This window comes from Salminus brasiliensis, chromosome 5 (genome assembly GCF_030463535.1).
Source record: "Salminus brasiliensis chromosome 5, fSalBra1.hap2, whole genome shotgun sequence".
Lineage (NCBI taxonomy): Eukaryota > Metazoa > Chordata > Actinopteri > Characiformes > Bryconidae > Salminus > Salminus brasiliensis.
The window spans coordinates 6,306,417-6,327,225 of NC_132882.1; the positions used below are offsets into that span (position 1 = coordinate 6,306,417).

General features: G+C 46.8%; 1 protein-coding gene across 1 annotated transcript in view; it reads left to right on the forward strand.

Annotated features, from left to right (window-relative positions):
- dipk2ab (divergent protein kinase domain 2Ab) overlaps nucleotides 1-20,809 on the forward strand; it is a 66,465-nt gene that overhangs the window by 20,967 nt on the left and 24,689 nt on the right. The gene's annotated exons all lie outside the window — the stretch shown is intronic.

Genomic DNA, 20,809 nt, shown 5'->3' on the forward strand with positions numbered 1-20,809 from the left:
AAAGCATTGATTAGTTGGATCAGGTGCATCAGAAAGTAATCGCTGGAAGAAAATGGTAGGATGGTAGATCTTCAGGTCTTTATTTGAGCTCCCAGCAGTACATGAAGCATTGGGAGTAGTAGGACCTCTGTAATTTTGATTCTGCTATAAGAGTGTTTGTTTCCTGTAGAAGCTTCAGATCTCATCATAACAGATAAAGCAGGTGAAGATAAATCCAGTAAAAAGGAGAAACAAGAGCTTCTCATTCTGAAGAAAGAAAGTAGTGAGATCTTGTCGGTGAGCTAGTCTGAAGAACAGAGCTCGGTTCCTCCAGGTTTCTCCTGGACGCCCCCCAGTCCAGCCAGCACAGCGTGGAGGATGTGTTCACCTCCATCAGCAGCAGCAGCAGCTCACCTGATTTACCATCATTAAGCCCTGATTTACCACCAAACCAGGTGTTGATCTGAGGAGAACTCTAAATAATACTAGACTCCATGAGAGAGGAGAACTTTGGAGGTGTTCTAATGATGAACACAGTGATGGAGAACCACCTCCACTTTCTGTAGGAGTGTTATTATTAGTGTTTATTCTAATATCAGTGATTTACTGAGGAGATAAACACTTACTGACCAGATACAGAGATTTAGAATTTTTCAGGTGTCTGAGATTTGTGTGCGGTACTGTGTATTAAGTCAATATCGCACCAAAACCTTTTATCTCCATTTTTGCACAGCTTTTCACTTTTTGTCATAATCTGAATCTGGAAGTTGTTTTTTTACATTATTTTTCATATAATAGAAATGCTCCAAAATGACTTAATAATAACATCTTTTTACATTGACTTTTATTGAAAGTTTATTTCCCCTCTCCTGCAAAGTTGCTGTTTTGGAGATACAAGGGTTTTGTGTGATGGCGACAATATGAGAATCCACTTGGAAGAAAACAAAATGATATTGTAGATTCAAATGTAGCTAAAGGAATTGGGTAGGTTATATACATTGGAGACGTAACAGACGAGTTGACCCCTTACAAAGTCTATGTCCCCCCAGCGGGCCAAAACTGCTAATGCAAACTCTATTAGCAAAGAATAGCCCCACCAGTTTGTACAGACGTCCCTGTAGTTACTGAGTAATACACCTTAGTGTGTAATAAACCTTATAGTGGTAAGGGGTTGACCGGACTTGCAGATATGCTGGATATTATTAAGGACTTGTCTACTCATGGCCTCTTCTCCTCAGTGGCCGATGTGCTGACCTGCTAGTTTGACAGAGAAACATCTCTCCACTGTTTCTGGGTGTAGCTAACGTTTTTAGCTAGACGAGCCAACTAACAAAAAAGCAGCGCCCGAGCACCAACCCTACTCTGCTTCTAGGTTACATCCTTAACAGTGCTCATGTTAAAGCTGCATTATTTATTTGGGGGGGGGGGTCCCCTTACATTTAAGGAGTGTGAATCACTTTTACACCACTGTTGTTAATCCAAATCACGCTTTGAACAGCCCCTCATTGACCGCTATACACATGCATTTTTGGACAAGCTGAAAAATACACAAGTAGCATCTGCAGTCAAATCCTCACAGCAGTGATCGACCAAAATCTATAAGAAAGCCTTCTGCCCTGCACAGTAGAGGCAGTTACTCCAACAAAAGCTCTTTTTAATATAGTTGATTTCAGAAGAAGCGATGACTGAGCAGGCGTCCCAATACTTTTTTATCCCCCCTCAGTATCGTGCAGCTCTGCTGTCCTCATGGTTTAATTGCCTGTGTCTTGTCCAGTGTGTCCTGACAGAAGCCACAGGCTGTGATATATGGGTTGTGTGGGGTTACAGGCTGATCATAATGTTTGTGCTTGGATTGCCCTTGATAACTCTCTCCTAGCAGAATGGAAGCCGTCAGTGTGGAAGGGTCCAAATGGATGAGGGTAACGCTGCTGCAAATTACAGGCCCCAGTTCTTCCTTCTTCTGGTCATATTTCTTGCGTAAGCCGCAGCGTTTTTCAAGTCTGAAATAGACGTGCGTCTGCAGACTCTGTAATCTCCCTCTGTTTGGAAGGGCTTAATTGCAGTCTCTAGCTCCTCATCGATGGAGCTGCCGCTAGCAGTGAGGTGTGTGTATGTGTGTGTTTTCCTTTTAATTATTAAGTCGTAAGTTCGTTAAGGGACAATTAGACACTGCAGGTGCAGCCCTGAGATCTCCAGGATCTGTCTGGACGTCCTCCAGACCCGGCCTTTCTCAGTAACCCGCTTTTGTATTGGCGCAGCTATAAATCTCCACGCTGGCGCTCTCATCCCTCATATCAGCGCCGGCGTATGATCGTCCGTCAGCCCGCGCTACTCTGTGTTGAAATGGCAGTAATAGATATTTAAGTCCACTATCGGCTGCTGTTTCCCATACTGATTAGACAATCAATTCCAGTTTTGGCCTCCATTGACCGCGCCTCGCTGAAAGACCCGGGACAACAAAAGAAGGGCTGCGTGAAGACGTTCAGAGCCAATGCTGACCCCCAATCCATCACAGGACAGCCCAGCCACCTCCAGGCATTCGTCCAGACAAAGGGGAGAGCAGCCTTTCACTGATGCAATCTATAAATTCTGATTAGACTCGCTCTTTCTCTTGCTCTCGCGCACACACTCGCTCACGCTCTCGCTCTTCCTTTTCCTCGCCCTTTTTCCTATATCCAAATAAGTTCAGCACTGCTGTGATGGCGTAACACCCTCCTGCAGAGGATCCTGCATATGATGTCCTGCTTCCCCCATCATAAACCACCAGGAACGCTGTCATACACACACTGACCCTCCTGTCTCTCTCTCTCTCTCTCCTGTCTTTCTCTCTCTCTCTCTCTCTCTCTTTCTCTCTCTCTCTCTGTCTTTCTCTCTCTCTCTCTGTCTTTCTCTATCTCTCTCTATCTCCACCTTATTTTCTATTAAATAATGGAGTTTGGCAAACTTCGTTTACTTGTAGAAGCTTTGGTCTGAGGTGCTGTGGGGTCTGAGGTGCTGTGGGGTCTGAGGTGCTGTGGGGTCTGAGGTGCTAAATTTTAAACATTGCATGGTCAAATAAGGTGGATATCATTTTCTCTTTTTTTTGTCTTTCTTTTTCCTTCCTTATCTGTTCGCTTGTCCGTCCGTCCGTCCGTTTGTCTTGTCTGTCTGTCCATCTATCAAATTGTCTGTCCGTCTGTCTCTGTCTGACTGTCTTTATTTCTATTTATCTGTCTGTCTATTTATGTCTCTGTCCATCTGTTTATCTATTTGTCTGTGTCTCTGTCTGTCTCTGTCTATTTATCTGTCCATCTGTCTACCTTTCTGTCTCTGTCTGTCCGTCTTTCTATTTGTCTGGCTGTCTGTCTGACCCTTTCTGGCTGTCTATCTATCTGACTATTTGTCTCTGTCCGACTGTCTGTCTATCAGTTTATATATTTTCTGTCTGGCTGTCCGTCTGAATCTGGCTGTCCGTCTATCTATTTGTCTCTGTCAGTCTAGCTATTATCTGTCTGTCAGTTTATCTGTTTGTCTCTCTGTCCATCTGTTTTTCTGTTTATCTGTTGTCTCAGTTGATCTATTTATGTCTGTCTGTCTCTCCGTCTGTCTCTATCTGTCCAACTATCTACCTTTCTGTCTGTTCGTCCGTCTATTTGTCTGTCTGTCCCTGTCCGACTGTCTGTCTATTATCTGTCTATCAGTTTATCTGTTTGTCTGTCTGTCCATCTGTTTTTCTGTTTATCTGTTGTCTGTCTGTCTCTGTCCGTCTGCCTATCTGTCTGTCTCTTCCTAATCATCTGTCCGTCTGTCTATCTTTCTGTCTGCCCGTCTGTTTATCTCTGTATCTGGATGTCTGTCGACCGCGCTGTCTTCCTATCTTTTCCTCTTTCTCTTTTTCTGTCTGTCTTTTTTTCAGTTTGTCTTTGATTTTTCCTTATTTTTTTCTCTTCCTCCTACACACACACACACTTACACTCACTCTCTCGCTCTCACACACACCTTTAGAGACTACTATGTGACTTTGGCCACATTAATAGTTAATTTTGTGGTGAACTTGTGAACTGAATACTGAATGCAGGGGGAATGCAGTCAGCCCAGAGCTGCACCCGAGGCCTGTGAGTGCCTGGCTGATCCCAACAGGGTGGGATGTGGTGGTGGGGGGGTGTTGGGGTTAAGTAGAGGTAAAAATTTGGGGGCAGTTTGTAGAGGAGGAAGAGGAGGAGACGGAGGAAGAGCTTTGCATCAGGACATAAATAATTGATGCTGTGTGTGTGAACAGTTCTGCTCCATGCATGTGTAGGTGTGTGTGTTTGGGATGTGGTTATGGTAAGTTCTACCATGAGGTGTCTTACAGCAGCGGCTGCCGACATGACACACACACTATACACTATATGGGCAAAAGTATTGGGACGTCTGTTCATTCATGGTTTCTCCTGAAATCAAGGCTGTTGGAGAGTTGATCCTGCTTTTGTGGGGGTAACTGTCACTACTGTCCAGGGAAGAACCCGGCCCGGGTATCGAACCCACAACAGCTCCGCTGAGCCACCGTCTGCTCCAGGCAGTCCTATTCTATTGGCAGTACCTCTCTACAGGAACTAGACTCATTTGTTGTACATCTGTGTCAGCAATGGGTTCAACTTAAAGCAGCTGGATGCCTTCATTAGAAGGGGTGTCCACAAACATTTGGACAGACTGTGTATGTGACCGTGCACTGTGCTGAACATCTGCCCTCATCAAGCTCTTTTGTTGACCGCAGAGTGTGGGTCAGCATAGCGGCTGAGCTTCCCCCCCCCCCACGCACTCTTCTTCAGTTTGTTGATGGAAACGTGAGGGCTTGCTCCGGGTCTGACCTTCTTATCCACATATTTTGTATATTACAGTGAGAGTTGAGTTAAAAAAAAAAAAAAAACCCTGACCCCGGGTAGTGTTAAAAACCACATAAGCTGTCTATTAGAGCTTACTGAGGATGGTTTGAGGCCTTCAAAGAGGGGTGCCGACTCCATATGAACGCCTTGGGATTTCGAATGGGGTCCTGTAGGTGTCCCAATACTTTTGTCCATGTAGTGAAGCCATTTCTGTGGCATATATGATAAAGCATAGCCATTCATAAAATGTTGAAGTTGCTATTAAATCCATTTGGATCAGCATTACACATGTGGAACCTTATAAATGGGTTCTGTTGTATTGTAATAGAACCTGAGAACTAGGGACGCACCGATACCACGGTTTCCTTTCCGATACCGATACCAGATTTTCAAATATGGTGACTTTATAGGTGACTATAAATCCTGATACTCCTTAAAAAGAACAGCATGTACCACATCTGAAACAAGAAGAGCTCTGAAACAATAACAATCGCCTAATTTTTAGCATAAAGATTTTGGCATAATCTTGCTAAGCTCGACCAAACAGCTTTTTTATTTAATGTTTAAAATTCATATTTTATTACAAGAACACGTCTCTGTATAAGAAGACACTAAACTTCAGTGTGTGGCTTTAAAACAAGCTACTTAACTCTGAAACCTTTGGATTTTAGAAGCAAAAAAAACACCACATGGAAAGAAAAAGTGCCAAAAGTTCCATTAAATTTCTAATGTTTAATGGTCATATCATATATATATATATATATATATATATATATATATATATATATATATATATATATATATATATATATATATATACACACACACACACACACAGTATCGGTATCAGTGCAACACTACTTAGACAAAGAGCCTTACAGAGGCAGTAAAATGAATAAAATACAGATGTTCTAGTGCAGTAAACCCCTGAACACTGCTCATCTGAAGTAATAATTAATATAATAATAACTATAATAATAACTATTTATGTTTGTTTTTTAAAAGTTTTTAACTTTAAAATATTCAAAATAAATAAAGAAATAAAATTATAGCGTCAGTAAGCTTCATGCTATCGGTGCTCTCTATTGTCTATACCGATACTGTGTGTAAGTGCCAGTATCGGCGCCGATATCAATACAGTATCGGTATCAGTGCAACAGTACTTAGAACCACAGAGCCTTACAGATGCAGTAAAATGAATAAAATACAGATGTTCTAGTGCATTAACCCCCTGAACACTCTCTCATCTGGAGTTTAATACATGCATCAGCACATATCTGCCTTAAAGATCAGCCAATACACTGTAATATGATGATCATTTGATTCGGATTTTCGTGTGCGTCCTTATTGGGGGTGCATTGCATTGCATATCCTTCATTACGTGTTGGCTAGCTTGGCCTTGTAGGTCCAGTTCCAAAGTACATACATAACTGCACCAAATATGTCTGATCTGATCAGCAACGTTTGGAATTAGGAAGCTGTGGAGGAACCCGGCTCCTGGTTGGTTTTTCCACTCAGTTCAGGGACGCTCCCTCTCCCGCTCGGCTGTGTGAGAAACCAGACTCTGCCTTTGTCCGTGGAAAACAATCCCGAGTGCTGTTTCCAGCTTGGCAGAATTTGCCGCTCGCCAGCCCCACTCTGGCAGTCACGTGGAAAACTGTTTGGCTTGAGGGAGTAAATGCTTTTGGAAGAGCGAAAAACTGATGGAAAAGAAACAAGGGAATCCTTCTGGGACGCCGAGGCCCTCGCTGCACGATTGCACGGTGGTGTCTTATCGGAGCAACAGCTCCGACGGCGTGAAGCGCTAACGCTTACAAACACTTCATGCTTCTGCGGAGCTTCTCTCCCTCTCTTTTTTTTATTCGCCTTGCAAATTTCAACCATTTTACACATAAAAATAAAGCTTTGCTTCCCCCCCCACCCCCCCCACCCCCTTTTCCACAATTAGTCTGGCAGCGATTCCAGGAGAGGTGAGAAATTTGGTGACCTACATTTCCCTTCAAAGCTGGTTATTAAACAGTGGCTCAGTGGGACTGAACGCTTCTTTCATTTCATCTCCCTCTCTATTCTGCTGCCGATATGAAAAGCTGCGGCGCATCAGGTCATAGTCATGTTTAATAGACTGCGCCGTCGGTTCGGGCCGTCAAGATAAAACCTACAGCTTTTTTTTTCTTTTTCTTTTTTTTTTCTTTTTTTTTTGTGCCGCCGCATCGTCAGACACTGTTAGCCGGGAGCATGTGACTATCCTGGCTAGGGCAGGCTGCATCTGCTCAGTCATCCAGACAACAGGAGATGACAGGCCTTGGGGTTAACTCAGTCAGGGCAGCTTCCTTATTCTGTCGTTCTGGTTGCTACTGGGCACGGCCTCCTCTGCACCTAGCGCTTCCCTCCTTTAGCGCTCCCACTTTAGGCACAAGCAGGAAAAAAGAAAAGGGAAGTGGTTTATTCAGGGCCGAGAACAAAGGGTGGTGGGGGGGACTCAGCTGGACGCCAACGTCGACAGAATGTAGGCTAGAAGTTCAAGGTCAGGACAATGTCTAACGCCAACGTCAATTTGTCGTAGAATAGAAGAATAATGATGGCAGCTGAATGTTGATCTTTTGTGGGGGTTAAGTTGGTTTACGTAATAACAGAAATCAAACGTCCTCCAAACGTTACATACTGACGTCATAATGACGTAAATAAGTATAATTTAGTGGTAGATTGTAATGTTAGCGTCCACATGGCATGCAGTTCTTGTGTTGGAACAAAAAAATAACGTCTTTCAAATGTCAAGTAGATGTCGGCATGTGACGTTTGGAAGACGTTTGATTTTGGTTAGTTAAAATCACAATATAAAACCCAACATCTGCTAAAGTAATGTTGTTCGATGTTGAGATTGTTGGCTTACAGTAAGCAAAATTTAACATCTGTGTAACGTTGGAGCTCAATGTTTGTTTTAAATTGTTATCTTGATCTTGACTAACCAAAATCAAACATCTTTCAAACGTCGCATGCCAACGCCATAATGACGTAAAAAAGTGTAATTTTGTGGTAAATTTAGTAGCAAGGTATAAACAAAACCCAACATCTGCTAAACATCATAATGTTGACATCTATGAAGCATTGGGTTAGATATAACCAAAATCCAAAATCTTCCAAACATCAAATACGAACATAATATTAACGCTATATACCAACATTTAGCTTTAAAGTATGATGATCAAAATCCAACGTCTGCTGAACTTCATAACGTCTGCACAACGTCTGAAATTCAAACGTTGTTGAATGTTGAGATTGTTGGTTTTCAGCAAGCAAAATTCAATGTCTGTGTAATGTTTGGGCTCGATGTAGGTTTTTGGTCTTAATTGAGATCTTAAGTAACCAAAATCAAACGTCTTCCAAATGTCACATGCCAACGTCATGATGTAAATAAGCATAATTTGGTGGTAAATTTAGTAGCAAGGTATGAACAAAACCCAACATCTGCGGCGTCTCCGGAGCATTGGGTTAGATGTAACCAAAATCCAACGTCTTCCAAATGTCAAATACGATTATCATATTGATATAAAATACCATACCATAATAACATGCAGCTGTGACGCAAAATTCAACGTCTGAGTAATGTTGGGGCTCGATGTTGGTTTTTGGTCTTAATTGAGATCTTAAGTTACCAAAATCAAACGTCTTCCAAACATCACATGCCGACGTCATATTCACATAAAATACCAAGTTTGAAGTTGTGGTGTAAGTAAAATCCAACGTCTGCTAAACTTAATAACGTCAGTGTCCACACAGCGTGAAATTCTTACGTTCATACATGTTGATTTGTTGGATTTTGGTGTCAAGTAACCAAAATTCAACGTCTGTGAAACGTTGGAGCTTGAGGTCAACCCGGTGGTGTTGTGTTTTGATGGATGTGACTTTTGTTTTCTGTCCAAAACACATTCAACTTTTGTTTTTTGGCGTTATTTTCAATTACAATTCAAACATCTGTCTGACGTTGGAGCTTGAGGTCAACCCGTTTTTTTTTTTGTTTGTTTGTTTTTTCATGACTCATACTTCACGAATACTTTCAGCCAAAATTCAGCGTCAAAGTACACTGTTGGGTTTCAACTACTGCTCAACATCTATCTGAAGTTAGAGTCCATCATCTTTATGACATCAAATTGACCTGCTGGGAAGCGCAAGGAAAGGTTAGCATGCTAGTGGAGACCTCTCCGTCCACACAGTCCGACAGAGAGGGGGATGCAAATACTTCCGCAGCTCTGAGCAAATGCTGGACAGTTATTTGCTTTATTAAATGAAGGAAGCTGCCCTGTTTACTTAATGTGATAAATGAATGTAATCACATCCCCAGTTAATCTTCATCGTCAGCCCGAGCTGCCGAGTCCGAGTCCTCGTTCTGCTCTAGCTCTCGCTGCTCTCCGGATTGGGAATGACCCCTTAAAGTAATGGTTTGGCAGAAATCAAACGTGTGCAGATTTTTTCGCTTTGGAGGTGCGGCCGATCCGCCGGGACGTGTCTCGTGTCCAAATCTTGCTTCTTTAGTTTTAAATTGGAGCTTTAAAGCCAGTGTAGCCGGTGTTGCCAATGATGCTCAGTACTCCCCCAAAATCTGTGTATAGATACTCACACTGCGTCCAGGTCCTGACCGTGTGACTGAATACTTGGAAAATTTTGTGTTCAGTCATGTCCCCAATTATTGTAATTGTAATCTTATAATCTCTGTCTATATGGGCAAAAGTATTGGGACACATGCTCATTCATTGTTTGGTCTGTTTTTTTTGGAGGAGCATTGCAGTAAGGATTTGATTGCATTCGTTGACCAAAGCGTTAGTAAGGTCTCCCTGACTCATCCCCACCTCATCCCCAACTCCCCACCTCATCCCCAACTCCCCGACTCCTCCCCAACTCCCCACCTCACCTCATCCCCAACTCCTCCCCAACTCCCCACCTCACCTCATCCCCACCTCATCCCCAACTCCCCGACTCATCCCCACCTCACCTCATCCCCAACTCCCCGACTCCTCCCCAACTCCCCACCTCACCTCATCCCCAACTCCTCCCCAACTCCCCACCTCACCTCATCCCCACCTCATCCCCAACTCCCCGACTCATCCCCACCTCACCTCATCCCCAACTCACCTCATCCCCACCTCACCTCATCCCCAACTCCCCGACTCATCCCCAACTCCCCGACTCATCCCCAACTTCCCGACTCATCCCCACCTCACCTCATCCCCAACTCCCCGACTCATCCCCAACTCCCCGACTCATCCTCACCTCATCCCCAACTCCCCGACTCATCCCCACCTCCCCGACTCATCCCCACCTCCCCAACTCATCCCCACCTCACCTCATCCCCAACTCCCAGACTCCTCCCCAACTCCCCACCTCACCTCATCCCCAACTCCCTGACTCATCCCCACCTCACCTCATCCCCAACTCCCCGACTCCTCCCCAACTCCCCACCTCACCTCATCCCCAACTCCCCGACTCATCCCCACCTCACCTCATCCCCAACTCCCCGACTCATCCCCAACTCCCCGACTCATCCCCAACTCCCCGACTCATCCCCAACTCACCTCATCCCCAACTCCCAGACTCATCCAAAAAAATATTGGACGGAGCCCCATCACCATTATTCTAGAGAACACAGTTCTTCCACTGCTCCACAGCTCAATGCTGGGGGGCTTTATACCCCTCTAGCTCAAGATTAATTTTTGGAGAATTCAGCTATTTTTGGTGGACAGTATCTTGAAACCTGCATACAATAGGTGGAGCCTCTGTATTCAGCAATCCCAAAGCTCAGTGCAAAATCCACAGAGCAGCAAAATGCATAGTACAGCATATACACTGTGTCCTCCACTGCTTCTCCACAGATCTGTATGAAATGAATGAGGATTGTCTCTGGAGTGAATATTGAAGTAACGTTCACCTCATGTACACCCATCAGCAGAACATTTAGCACCACCTGCCTAATACTGAGTAGATACCCGATCCATGAAAATATGCCTGGATCGGATCGGGACACTTCTGAATGGTATAAAAGGACAGTGCGGTCTGTCTTTAAGTGGACTGTGGACTGATAGCTGTGCTGTACTGTGAAAGTGCTCACAAGCACACAAGCAAGCCCACCCACGTCTGAATGGCTCCAAGGGAACATAATGAAGGATTTGGAGTGGCCCAGTCAAAAGTCCGGACTTAAATCCCGTTGAGAAGCTGTGTAAAGACCTGGAACGGACAGTTCTTGCTGGAAAACCCTCTAATGTAGAAGAAGGAGGTGGAACAACCATCTGCAGCCAACAAATGTGGAACAATCGTAGAACTAAATGATGTAGTTTTATGCTTTATGCTCTTTAAACCGATCCGACTTGCATAGGAATGAATAGTGGAGTGTCCATTGCTCTGCAGCACCGTATGTCTCTTTAAGGAGCTTTTGGGCCGTAGCTTTGGCACCCCCACGTTTTGGCTAAAAGTTTGTGGACCCAGCTCTATTAGCCGAACGTACTGGCTGAGCCTTTGGACCAATTATCTTTAGGGCGAGAGTTTTGGCACTCCACATTTTACCACACAACACCTTAGCAACCAACACCTATACCATAGCAACACCTTGGCAACAAATACCTATTCCGAGCTGCATTCCCACCGCAATTTCTGCAGGAACGGCCCTCTCCAGTACAATTTCTTAATCTCCGTCTATATGGACAAAAGTATTGGGACACCTGCTCATTCATTGTTTGGTCTGCTTTTGTTGGCCTAACGGTCTCTTCTGTCCAGAAAAAGGCTGTCCACTAGATTTTTGGAGGAGCATTGCTGTGAGGATTTGATTGCATTCATTGACCAAAGCGTTAGTAAGGTCCAAATGTTGGATGATCCCTAACTCCCCAACTCATCCTCAACTTCCTGACTCATCCCAAAAATATTGGATGAAGCACCATCACAATCATTCCAGAGAGCTGGAGACCCTGGCTTTTGCTCTGGTTGGTATCACCTTCTGAGCTGGAGACCCTGGCTTCTGCTCTGGTTGGTATCTCCTGAGCTGGAGACCCTAGCTTCTGCTCTGGTTGGTATCTCCTGAGCTGGAGACCCTAGCTTCTGCTCTGGTTGGTATCACCTTCTGAGCTGGAGACCCTGGCTTCTGCTCTGGTTGGTATCTCCTGAGCTGGAGACCCTAGCTTCTGCTCTGGTTGGTATCACCTTCTGAGCTGGAGACACTGGCTTCTGCTCTGGTTGGTATCTCCTGAGCTGGAGACCCTAGCTTCTGCTCTGGTTGGTATCTCCTGAGCTGGAGACCCTAGCTTCTGCTCTGGTTGGTATCACCTTCTGAGCTGGAGACCCTGGCTTCTGCTCTGGTTGGTATCACCTTCTGAGCTGGAGACCCTGGCTTCTGCTCTGGTTGGTATCACCTTCTGAGCTGGAGACCCTAGCTTCTGCTCTGGTTGGTATCACCTTCTGAGCTGGAGACCCTAGCTTCTGCTCTGATTGGTATCACCTTCTGGGCTGGAGACCCTGGCTTCTGCTCTGGTTGGTATCTCTGAGCTGGAGACCCTGGCTTCTACTCTGGTTGGTATCTCTGAGCTGGAGACCCTGGCTTCTGCTCTGGTTGGTATCTCTGAGCCGGGGACCCTAGCTTTTGCTCTGGTTGGTATCTCTTTCTGAGCTGAATGCATTTATTAGAAGGGGTGTCCACAAACATTTGGCTGTTTTATCTGGTGTAGGCTGGAGGATGTGAATGGGTTGGTTCCTCATTCTGCTGCTCTGCTCTCCGCAGTCTGTGAGCTGTTTGGCGCGGCTCTGTTGGGGAGGGAAGGCTCCACTGTAAATTGTATTTAAATTGCAGGCCTTTAATTAGCCCCTTGTTTTTGTTTTGGTCTGCGGGATCCAGCCACTTTGCTCATGAGGAAAGGCTTGTGTGAAGAGCTTAACCCAGCTCAGGCTCTCTCCGACAGTCTTTCATTATAGTGGAGTGGCCATTGTTTCCAGGGCGAATCCTGTTAGTATAAGACAGAGTGGGGATGTGGGACCAGCCCTTGTTGGCTGCCCTCCCTAGATGAAGGCTCATGTAGAGAGAGGTGGGTGGCAGGAGGAGGTGTGTGTGTGTGTGTGTGTGTGTGTGTGTGTGTGTGTGTGTGTGTGTGTGCTCACTCAAGTGTGACTGTGCGTCTCACACAGAGTGTTTCCCATGAATGAGCTTGGCGGCCTGCAAAGCCTAATCCTCTGCCTGCTCTTATTCACACACTCAAGCGGGCGAGCGCTCACACACACACACACACACACACACACACACACACACACACACACACACACGGACGCACATACATATGGCAGCTGTGTTTAGTTAAGTAAATGCTCGTGGCTGCAGAGCTGCTCTCCCCCGCTGGTTCCTGCTGTTACCCTCCTGTGCCTGGCTCCCAGAATGCATTCGGACCCCATGTGCATCAGTCAGCAGAGCTTTCCAAGCATAGCCGGCCAAGAGCTGCTCCACGCCACGACTCGCACGCTAACGGCTCCACTACCTGTGAGATCGGGCGGTGGCTGGAGGTGTTCCATGACTATGGCGAAGCCGGAATCGCATGTCCCAAGTGTATGTTGCTCTGGTTGGTATCTCCTGAGCTGGAGACCCTAGCTTCTGCTCTGGTTGGTATCTCCTGAGCTGGAGACCCTAGCTTCTGCTCTGGTTGGTATCTCCTGAGCTGGAGACCCTAATTTCTGCTCTGGTTTGTATCTCCTGAGCTGGAGATCCTTGTTTCTGCTCTGCTTGGTATCTTTCTGAGCGGGAGACCCTAGCTTCTGCTCTGGTTGGTATCTCCATCTGAGCTGGAGACTCTAGCGTCTGCTCTGCTTGGTATCTCCTGAGCTGGAGACTCTAGCGTCTGCTCTGCTTGGTATCTCCTTCTGAACTAGAGACCCTCGTTTCTGCTCTGGTTGGTATCTCCTTCTGAACTAGAGACCCTCGTTTCTGCTCTGGTTGGTATCTCCTGAGCAAGAGACCGTAGCTTCTGGTCTGGCTGGTATCTCCTGAGCTGGAGATCCTCGTTTCTGCTCTGCTTGGTATCTTTCTGAGCGGGAGACCCTAGCTTCTGCTCTGGCTGGTATCCCTTTCTGAGCAAGAGACCCTAGCTTCTGCTCTGGTTGGTATCTCCTGAGCAAGAGACCGTAGCTTCTGCTCTGGCTGGTATCTCCTGAGCAAGAGACCCTAGCTTCTGCTCTGGCTGGTATCCCTTTCTGAGCTGGAGACCCTAGCTTCTGCTCTGCTTGGTATCTTTCTGAGCGGGAGACCCTAGCTTCTGCTCTGGCTGGTATCTCCTGATCTAGAGACCCTAGCTTCTGCTCTGGCTGGTATCTCCTGATCTAGAGACTCTAGCTTCTGCTCTGGTTGATATCTCTTTCTGAGCTGGAGACCCTCGCTTCTGCTCTGGCTGGAATTTAGATTGTATGATTTTCTGACGTTGTTTGTGGATGTTTTCTGTGTTAATAATATCCTGATTATGTGGAGTTGTAATTATAGTATGCAGATCGCTCTGGCTCAGATTAATTAAGCAGACCGTTTCGAGGGTCTGCCGTGTCAACGTCTTATTAAATAAGCCCCCAAAATCCCAGCTTCTTACTTTTTATACGCAAATTCAGATAAAAGCCCAGTACTGTATGCAGTGCTTAAGCTCCTCCCCCCTCCTTGCATGCTTTACTCTGATTGGATGATTCCAGATGCCTAGATTCGATCAGATCATTGACTGTGGTTTTCACAAGAGATGGTAAATGATAGACCTGTATCGCCGTTCTTTGCTGTTCTTTGACTCTGCATTGAGATCGTTTTCGGGTCGTAATGGTTGGATTAATCAGTTAATCGATCGTAGGGCTAATTTTCAGTTGATCATGTGTGATGTGGAGAGGTAGCGAGCCTGTGAGGGAGATGGGGGAGCAGGGGGATGGGCAGTGGAAGCGTATCTGCAGTGGAATTAGCTGGGCTCCCTGAAGAGCTCAGCGTCCCTGTGGACCGGCCTGCTTTTAAACTTTAATGACCAGCAAAATGCCAGACGGGGGCTCACACCAGCAAGTTCACAGCCCACCGCAGAAGTGTGTGTGTGTGTGTGTGTGTGTGTGTGTATATAAAGAGGAGCACCAGGGGTCAGAGTAAAGTCCTTCCATCACTTTTGGATTCAGGACTGCTTATTTGTGACCTCCCCTCACTGCTGCTTTATACACAGGCCACAGGGGGGCCACTGCAGCTCCTCCAGTCTGAGTAAACAACTGCTGTTTATTCATCTCTCTCTCTACCATGCTCTCTCTCTTTCTCTCTCTTTCTCTCTCTCTCTACCTCTACCTCTCTCTCTCTCTCTCTCTACCTCTCTCTACCTCTCTACCTCTCTCGCTCTCTCTCTACCTCTCTATATCTCTTTCTCTCTCTACCCCTCTCTATCTATCTCTCTACCCCTCTCTCTACCCCTCTCTACCTCTCTCTACCCCTCTCTCTCTACCTCTCTACCTCCCTCCACCTCCTTACCTCTCTTGGTCTCTCTACCTTTCGCTCTCTCTCTCGCGATCTCTCTACCTCTTTACCTCTCTCTTTACCTTTCTCTACCTCTCTCTCTATCTCATCCATTCTCTCTCTCTCTCTCTCTCTCTCTCTCTCTCTCTCTCTCTCTCTCTCTACCTCTCTCTCTACCTCTCTCTCTCTCTCATCCATTCTCTCTCTCTCCCTCTCTCTCTCTCTCTCTCTCTCTCTCTCTCTCTCTCTCTCTCTCTCTCTCTCTCTCTCTCTCTCTCCCTCCCTCTCCCTCCCTCTCTCAGGCTGGGTGCTTGTCTGGGCCTGTTCTCTGGGGACCTAAGGGGGGGAATGTGGAGAATGTCACCACACCCTGCCAGGAGGAGTGAAGGATAGTCAGAGTGGGGCTGTGTTTTGGCAGGAGCCAGACGACACGATCCGCATCACGGCACAGGGGTTATGATTCGAGACATTGCGATACCGCAGAAAGACGATATATTGTTTTATTTATTTATTTATTAATTACTATCATAGTATAAAAACACACCATCATGTAGTACTAGTAAAATATAAGTTTTGATCCAATCAAAACTGCACCAAGAGCCCTTCTAGCTTCAAGTACGGCTCAGCTCAACCTGCCATCCTTTAAGTCCAGATGTTTTTCTGTCCTGCACTGAAGTGGTGGAATGAACCTTCCTGGGTGTCCGAACAGCAGAGTCCAACGCTCGCTGCCTTCAAACCCAGACTGAAGACCCATCTACTCCTGGGTACTTGGGTGAAGAGTAGTGCAGAGTATTATGGTCTCCAGACTGACTTCTGTATTTATTCAGTATTTAGTTGTGGTGTCCACAAACATTTGGACATGTAGTGTAGACAGACACAGAACAGAAATGGTAAACAGTGTATCAGCGCAGTGCCGCCCCTGAAGCTCTGCTTCACTACACACTCGCTCTCCCTAACAGCGTCATTACAGCTCAGTCAGTACAAAGCTCTTACTGTACACACACACACACACACACACACACGTGTGCCTCCCATGGGGGTGTGTGTGGAAGGGCATTGTGAGCAGATGTCGGGTCGCAGGTGTGTGTTCCTGCGCGTTTCGCTTCACTCGTTTCATCCTTTCCTCTCGAGACCACCTATTTGTCAGAGTCTGGGTTTCATTTTCAGCCAGGCATGCTCTCTCTCTCTCTCTCTCTCTCTCTCTCTCTCTCTCTCTCTGTGTGTGTGTGTGTCTCTCTCTCTCTCTCTCTCTCTCTGTGTGTGTGTCTCTCTCTCTCTGTCTCTCTCTCTCTCTCGCACTCTCTCGCTGTCTCTCTCTCTCTCTCTCGCTGTCTCTCTCTCTCTCTCTGTCTCTCTCTCTCTCTCGCACTCTCTCTCTCTCTCTCTCTCTCTCTCTCTCTCTCTGTGTCTCTCTCTCTCACTGTCTCTCTCTCTCTCTCTCTCTCTCTCTGTGTCTCTCTCTCTCTCTCTCGCACTCTCTCACTGTCTCTCTCTCTCGCACTCTCTCGCTGTCTCTCTCTCTCTCGCACTCTCTCGCTGTCTCTCTCTCTCGCACTCTCTCGCTGTCTCTCTCTCTCTCGCACTCTCTCTCTCTCTCTCTCTCTCTCTTTCATTCTCCTCTTTTGTGCTCTCACTGTCCCACACTCTCATACTTTCTCTCTCCTCTGTCATGCTTTGGCGCTCTCTTTCTCACTCTTCTGCACTCTCTCGCAGTCTCTCTCATGCTCTCTCGCTCTTCTGCTTTCTCTCTCTCTCGCGCACCCTCTCGTGCTCTCTCACTCTCTCTGACTTGTTCTCCCGTCCGCTTGCTCTCACTCTCGTATGCACTCACTTGCTCGCTCTCTCTTTCTGTTGGAATCTCTTGTGCTTTCTCTCTCGCGCTCTCGTACTCTTTCTCTTTTCTTTTTTCCTCCTCTCTCTCCCCCCTCTTTTTTTGTCTGCATCTCAAGTTCTCTTGCTCCTCTCCTCCTTTCTCTTACTCTTGCAGCTGCTCTCTCTCTCTCTCTCTCTCTCTCTCTTTCTCTCTCTCTGTGCTTGCTCTCTCGCTCTTGCTTTCTCTTTTCTTCTTTCCTCTCCTTTCTCTCTCTTTCTCTCTCGCTCTCTTTCTCTCTCGCGCTCTTTCTCTCTCTCACTCTCTTTTTCTCTTTCTCTCTCTTTTTCTCTCTCTCGCTCTTGCTCGCTCACTCTCTCTATTTTTCTCTCTCTCTCTTTCTCTCTCGCGCGCTCTCTCTCTTTTTCCCTCTCTCTCGCTTGCTCTCTATCTTTCTCTCTCTCTCTCTCGCGCTCTCGCTCTCTCTCTTGCTCTTTCTCTCTCTCGCTCTCTCTCTCTTTTTCTCTCTCTCTCGCTCTCTATCTTTCTCTTTCTCTCTCTCTCTCTCTCTCTCTCTCTCTCTCTCTCTCTCTCTCTCTCTCTCTCTCTCTCTCTCAGTGCTGGTCAGTGGGATGGGTACTCAGTGGTACTCTCCTCTCTCTGAGGCTCTTCCTGCTCGGCCTCGGCCGGCGCTGCAGAGACCCTCCGGATGGAGGAGGGTGTTGGATTAGAAAAGCTGTTTGCAGCTGAATTGGGAGAGCGTCTCGTCGGCGAGGAGCGTTTCCATCGGCGTCTCGTCTCTCTTCATCTTGTGAGCGTCTTTCAGAGACGCAGAGAACAGCCTGCTTTCATCTGCGGCTGATAGAAACGCTGCGTCTCTCACTTCATTAATGCGGATGTTTCCATAAAGCTGCTGTAGAACACCTAGAACACGCCCGAGCCTCGTCCTGCCTGCGCCGGCTCCTCTTCAAACACCAATCCCATGAGATTGGATTCAATTATTCACAACTCCAAAGTGCAGCAAAGCGGTTTTTACATATGGAGGAGTGAAGTTCCCGAGACGCTCAGAGGAGCCGAGCTGTAGATTTCAGACGTCTGCGCTGCTTTTGTGGGCAGCGCTAAGTACAGTTCCTCACAGTGTATCCAGTCACACACACACACACACACACACACACACGCTGTGACAGTTTTAAACTCCGGAGACAAAAACTACTGTGATGTTTGTGTATGTGTGTGTGTCTTTACTCAGGAGAAGGACCAATACACTCATCCAGACTATTAAAATATTTCATTTTTAATAAGTCAGAGGCGTTTCTGCAGGACCAGGATCAGGGGTTAGTTCCAGATTAGACTTAAATACAAGTTCAGCCACCTCTTACTTTTTAATGATTAATTTTTTAATAATTTATTAATAATTTTACCCATTTTCTGCTAAATTTGGAAGGCCCAATACCCAATCCCTATGCATGTGACCTCCACCCATCACTAGTAATGCCCCCAACACTAGGAGAGTGATGTCTAGCACATGTGAAGTCAGCTGCCACCGCCTCTTTTCAAACTGCCACTGATGCGACAGCTAACCGACGCCGGTGCTGACCAACATCACACTCAGAGTGCTGTGGGGTGGAGGTGTCTTCAACCCACCCCTGATAGGGGCAGTGGTGGCTCAGCGGTTAGAGCTGCGGGTTAGCGGGTTGCGGGTTCGATTCCCGGGCTCGGCAAGCTGCCACTGTTGGGCCCTTGAGCAAGGCCCTTTACCCTCTCTGCTCCCCGGGCGCTGGAGTTGGCTGCCCACCGCTCTGGGTGTGTGTGTGTGTGTGTACTCACTGCCCCTAGTTCACTAGTGTGTTTGTGAGTGTGTGTTCACTACCAGATGGGTTAAAGGCAGAGGACCCATTTCGCTGTACAGTGACAAATATGTGCACCTTTACCTTTACCTTAATAGAGCACGGCCAGTTGTGCTCTCTCTGACTCCGGCTGCTGATGGCAAACAGCATGACCTGGGATTCGAACCTGCGATCATCTGTGGCAGCGCCTCAGTCCACTGGACGTGAAACATCTGCTGTTCCTCCGCTGTTAATTAATCAGTAACATTAAATAGCATTGATCATCTGGTTCTTTTAGCATCTGTCAAAGGGATGAATCTATTAAAAGCAGGAGCGTAAGAATCTCTGAGCCACTTTGAGAAGAACCGAACTGTGACGTCTAAATGAGACGACTGGGTCCCAACATCTCCAAAACATCAGGCAGGTCTTGTGAGGTGTTGTGGTATACAGTGGTCAGTACCTACCAAAAGTGCTCCAGGGAAGCACAACCGGTGAGCCAGTGATGGGGTCATAAGGCACCCAGACTCTGCTGCTGACGTTGGTCTTGGTGCCAGATACCACAGCAGGACACCTTCAGAGGTCTTGTGGAGTCCATGCCTTATGTGTATATGGTGTGTGTGTGTGTGTGTGTGTGTGTGTGTGTGTGTGTGTGTGTGTGTGTGTGTGGAAGGAGGAATGGAAATTTCCTGCTGATCACTCTGAGATGCTGCTGGATCGTTTCACGCTCTCTGACCAATTCTGCATCCTCAGCACTCCTGAATGCCATAGCCCACCATTTCAAGGAGAGAGTGTGTGTGTGTGTGTGGAAGGGAAAGTGAAGGGAAAGGGAAACTATTGACCCTTCAAACACTTCATGGTCTTTCTCTCTCTCTCTCTCTCTCTCTCTCTCTCTCTCTCTCTCTCGCCTCTCTCTTCTCTCTCTCTCTCTCTCTTGCCTCCCTCTCTCTCTCCTCTCCTCTCTCTCTCTCTCTCTCTCTCTCTCTCTCTCTCTCTCTCTCTCTCTCTTCCCTCTTCTCTCTCTCTCTCCCCGCCCTCTTTTTCTCTCTCTCTCTCTTTCTCTCTCTCTCTCTCTCTCGCCCTCCTCTCTCTCTCTCTCTCTTTCTCTCTCTCTCTCTCTCTCTCTCTCTCTCTCTCTCCCTCCCTCCCTCCTCTCTCTCTCTCTCTCTCTCTCTCTCCCTCCTCTCTCTCTCTCTCTCTCCTCGTATACATATCTTCAGCAGTTTCTCAGAGCAGTGAGGAATGAACGTAGGTCCTCGTATCTCTTGGTATGATTCAGTGGATTACACTCCACTTTCCAACTGCTCTTGCCACTTCAGCGCCTCATTGGCAGCGTTAATGGTTTCTGCTGGGTTACAGTGTGAAGAGCAAAGCTTGGCTGATCAGTGTTTCTGCGAGTCTGAATAATCGCTTACGTTCAGTCAGAATTTCAGAGAGTTAAAGACAAACCTTCCTTTCAACGTTCCTCTCTTTAAAGAGCATGCTGTTGTGTGTGTGTGTGTGTGTGTTTACTCTCTACCCTCCTTGTAAACGGGTCTAATGTGTGAAAGCAGCAGTGAAATTTATTTCAAATCCAAATCCTCGGATTTTACATCATGATCCTCGGCAGCAGTTTGACCGAGTTTGACCCGGAGTGACCTGTTCTAGAGTCCGGCAATTAAGCCAGCCAATTTAACACTGAGCCTGAATTTAAGGTAAATACACACACACACACACACACACACACTAGTGAACTATGGACAATGAGCACACACACACACCCAGAGCGGTGGGCATCCAACTCCAGCACCCAGGGAGCAGAGAGGGTGAAGGGCCTTGCTCAAGGGCCCAACGGTGGCAGCTTGCCAAGCCCGGGTATCGAACCCACAACCCTGTTATCAAC